The sequence below is a fragment of the Oncorhynchus mykiss genome, unplaced genomic scaffold (genome assembly GCF_013265735.2).
Source record: "Oncorhynchus mykiss isolate Arlee unplaced genomic scaffold, USDA_OmykA_1.1 un_scaffold_737, whole genome shotgun sequence".
NCBI lineage: Eukaryota > Metazoa > Chordata > Actinopteri > Salmoniformes > Salmonidae > Oncorhynchus > Oncorhynchus mykiss.
Window position 1 is genome coordinate 35,466 of NW_023494184.1, and position 4,535 is coordinate 40,000.

The following is a 4,535-nucleotide window of genomic DNA, read 5'->3' on the forward strand; positions in this document are numbered from 1 at the left end:
GATTGAAAACGTGCATCTGGTAACCCAAAATTTCAAATATGGTTCAAAATGAATTTAAAGGCACCCCTCTCATTGTTGCCCGCTATGGGAGCACCCCACTAAGGCCCTGTCTCGGTCGGGCCCGTCCTGAGTGCTTTATAGACACTTTAAGAAATCGCGATGGATGCAGATTGCTATTAATCCTCCGTGCAACTGGTGATTGAAAATGTGCAACTGGTGATTGAAAACGTGCACCTGGTCACCCAAAACACGGTTCTCTATGCGGTTAGCGGTGTTCCATCTATTCATGTCCGCTTATGGCGCACCCTACTACGGACCTTTAGCAATGGGGGCCGGCCCGAATTATTTATGGAAGGTCTGATGATGATTTTTTTTTTTTTTCACCATCTCTTTCTCTCTCTGCCGGGGCCGGCCAAGAGTGCTTTATGGACGGTTTAAAACATGACTATGGATGCAAATGCTCATTTTCCTCCGTGCACCTGGTGATTGAAAACGTGCATCTGGTAACCCAAAAATTATAAAAGGGTTTTAAATACTTTTACCCGTCATTCTATTGATATAGCCCGCTAGGGGAGTGCCCCACTACGGCCCTCTCTCTGTCAGGGCCGTCCTTGGGTGCTTTTTACACACTTTAAGAAATCACGATGGATGCAGATTGCTATTAATCCTCCGTGCAACTGGTGATTGAAAACGTGCATCTGGTAACCCAAAATTTCAAATATGGTTCAAAATGAATTTAAAGGCACCCCTCTCATTGTTGCCCGCTATGGGAGCACCCCACTAAGGCCCTGTCTCGGTCGGGCCCGTCCTGAGTGCTTTATAGACACTTTAAGAAATCGCGATGGATGCAGATTGCTATTAATCCTCCGTGCAACTGGTGATTGAAAATGTGCAACTGGTGATTGAAAACGTGCACCTGGTCACCCAAAACACGGTTCTCTATGCGGTTAGCGGTGTTCCATCTATTCATGTCCGCTTATGGCGCACCCTACTACGGACCTTTAGCAATGGGGGCCGGCCCGAATTATTTATGGAAGGTCTGATGATGATTTTTTTTTTTTTTCACCATCTCTTTCTCTCTCTGCCGGGGCCGGCCAAGAGTGCTTTATGGACGGTTTAAAACATGACTATGGATGCAAATGCTCATTTTCCTCCGTGCACCTGGTGATTGAAAACGTGCATCTGGTAACCCAAAAATTATAAAAGGGTTTTAAATACTTTTACCCGTCATTCTATTGATATAGCCCGCTAGGGGAGTGCCCCACTACGGCCCTCTCTCTGTCAGGGCCGTCCTTGGGTGCTTTTTACACACTTTAAGAAATCACGATGGATGCAGATTGCTATTAATCCTCCGTGCAACTGGTGATTGAAAACGTGCATCTGGTAACCCAAAATTTCAAATATGGTTCAAAATGAATTTAAAGGCACCCCTCTCATTGTTGCCCGCTATGGGAGCACCCCACTAAGGCCCTGTCTCGGTCGGGCCCGTCCTGAGTGCTTTATAGACACTTTAAGAAATCGCGATGGATGCAGATTGCTATTAATCCTCCGTGCAACTGGTGATTGAAAATGTGCAACTGGTGATTGAAAACGTGCACCTGGTCACCCAAAACACGGTTCTCTATGCGGTTAGCGGTGTTCCATCTATTCATGTCCGCTTATGGCGCACCCTACTACGGACCTTTAGCAATGGGGGCCGGCCCGAATTATTTATGGAAGGTCTGATGATGATTTTTTTTTTTTTTCACCATCTCTTTCTCTCTCTGCCGGGGCCGGCCAAGAGTGCTTTATGGACGGTTTAAAACATGACTATGGATGCAAATGCTCATTTTCCTCCGTGCACCTGGTGATTGAAAACGTGCATCTGGTAACCCAAAAATTATAAAAGGGTTTTAAATACTTTTACCCGTCATTCTATTGATATAGCCCGCTAGGGGAGTGCCCCACTACGGCCCTCTCTCTGTCAGGGCCGTCCTTGGGTGCTTTTTACACACTTTAAGAAATCACGATGGATGCAGATTGCTATTAATCCTCCGTGCAACTGGTGATTGAAAACGTGCATCTGGTAACCCAAAATTTCAAATATGGTTCAAAATGAATTTAAAGGCACCCCTCTCATTGTTGCCCGCTATGGGAGCACCCCACTAAGGCCCTGTCTCGGTCGGGCCCGTCCTGAGTGCTTTATAGACACTTTAAGAAATCGCGATGGATGCAGATTGCTATTAATCCTCCGTGCAACTGGTGATTGAAAATGTGCAACTGGTGATTGAAAACGTGCACCTGGTCACCCAAAACACGGTTCTCTATGCGGTTAGCGGTGTTCCATCTATTCATGTCCGCTTATGGCGCACCCTACTACGGACCTTTAGCAATGGGGGCCGGCCCGAATTATTTATGGAAGGTCTGATGATGATTTTTTTTTTTTTTCACCATCTCTTTCTCTCTCTGCCGGGGCCGGCCAAGAGTGCTTTATGGACGGTTTAAAACATGACTATGGATGCAAATGCTCATTTTCCTCCGTGCACCTGGTGATTGAAAACGTGCATCTGGTAACCCAAAAATTATAAAAGGGTTTTAAATACTTTTACCCGTCATTCTATTGATATAGCCCGCTAGGGGAGTGCCCCACTACGGCCCTCTCTCTGTCAGGGCCGTCCTTGGGTGCTTTTTACACACTTTAAGAAATCACGATGGATGCAGATTGCTATTAATCCTCCGTGCAACTGGTGATTGAAAACGTGCATCTGGTAACCCAAAAATTATAAAACGGTTTTAAATACTTTTACCGGTCATTCTATTGATATAGCCCGCTATGGGAGCACCCCACTAAGGCCCTGTCTCGGTCGGGGCCGTCCTTCAGTGCTTTATATACAGTTTCATATATTACGATGGATGCAGATTGTGATTGTTTTCCAAAAGACCCGTGTGCATCTGGTAACCCAAAAATTATAAAACTGTTTTAAATCATTTTACCGGTCATTCTATTGATATAGCCCGCTAGGGGAGTACCCTACTACGGCCCTCTCTCGGTCAGGCCCGTCCTTAGGTGCTTTATATACAGTTTAAGATATTACGATGGATGCAGATTGTGATTGTTTTCCAAAAGACCCGTGTGCATCTGGTAACCCAAAAATTAAAATATGGTTCAAAACCCGGGTAACACCACTCTATTTACGGACATGACAGTAGAGCTTACCCCCTGGAGCTATTGACCTCCAGGCTTGTAGGCCCTTACTCACCACCCGGGTATCACCCCTCTATTTCGGGGATGATACCAGCAGGGGACCCCCCCCACCTCCACAACCTCGCATACCAGGTGAACCAGGGCACCCACACTTAAGCACCCCTCCTCGGACATTAAAGCAGATAACCGCGCTGTTATGAACCGCGTGCACCTGGTCACCCAAATGGAACTTGTGCACCTGGTCACCCAAAAGGACCGGCGTGCACCTGGTCACCCAAAGGCCGGCGTGCACCTGGTCACCCAAAAGGACCATGTGCACCTGGTCACCCAAAGGCCGGCGTGCACCTGGTCACCCAAAAGGACCGTGTGCACCTGGTCACCCAAAGGCCGGCGTGCACCTGGTCACCCAAAGGACCATGTGCACCTGGTCACCCAAAAGGACCATGTGCACCTGGTCACCCAAAGGCCGGCGTGCACCTGGTCACCCAAAAGGACCATGTGCACCTGGTCACCCAAAGGCCGGCGTGCACCTGGTCACCCAAAGGACCATGTGCACCTGGTCACCCAAAAGGACCATGTGCACCTGGTCACCCAAAGGCCGGCGTGCACCTGGTCACCCAAAGGACCATGTGCACCTGGTCACCCAAAGGCCGGCGTGCACCTGGTCACCCAAAGGACCATGTGCACCTGGTCACCCAAAGGCCGGCGTGCACCTGGTCACCCAAAGGACCATGTGCACCTGGTCACCCAAAAGGACCATGTGCACCTGGTCACCCAAAGGCCGGCGTGCACCTGGTCACCCAAAGGACCATGTGCACCTGGTCACCCAAAGGCCGGCGTGCACCTGGTCACCCAAAGGACCATGTGCACCTGGTCACCCAAAGGCCGGCGTGCACCTGGTCACCCAAAGGACCATGTGCACCTGGTCACCCAAAAGGACCATGTGCACCTGGTCACCCAAAGGCCGGCGTGCACCTGGTCACCCAAAGGACCATGTGCACCTGGTCACCCAAAAGAACCGTGTGCACCTGGTCACCCAAAGGCCGGCGTGCACCTGGTCACCCAAAGGACCATGTGCACCTGGTCACCCAAAAGGACCATGTGCACCTGGTCACCCAAAGGCCGGCGTGCACCTGGTCACCCAAAGGACCATGTGCACCTGGTCACCCAAAAGAACCGTGTGCACCTGGTCACCCAAAGGCCGGCGTGCACCTGGTCACCCAAAGGACCATGTGCACCTGGTCACCCAAAAGGACCATGTGCACCTGGTCACCCAAAGGCCGGCGTGCACCTGGTCACCCAAAGGACCATGTGCACCTGGTCACCCAAAAGAACCGTGTGCACCTGGTCA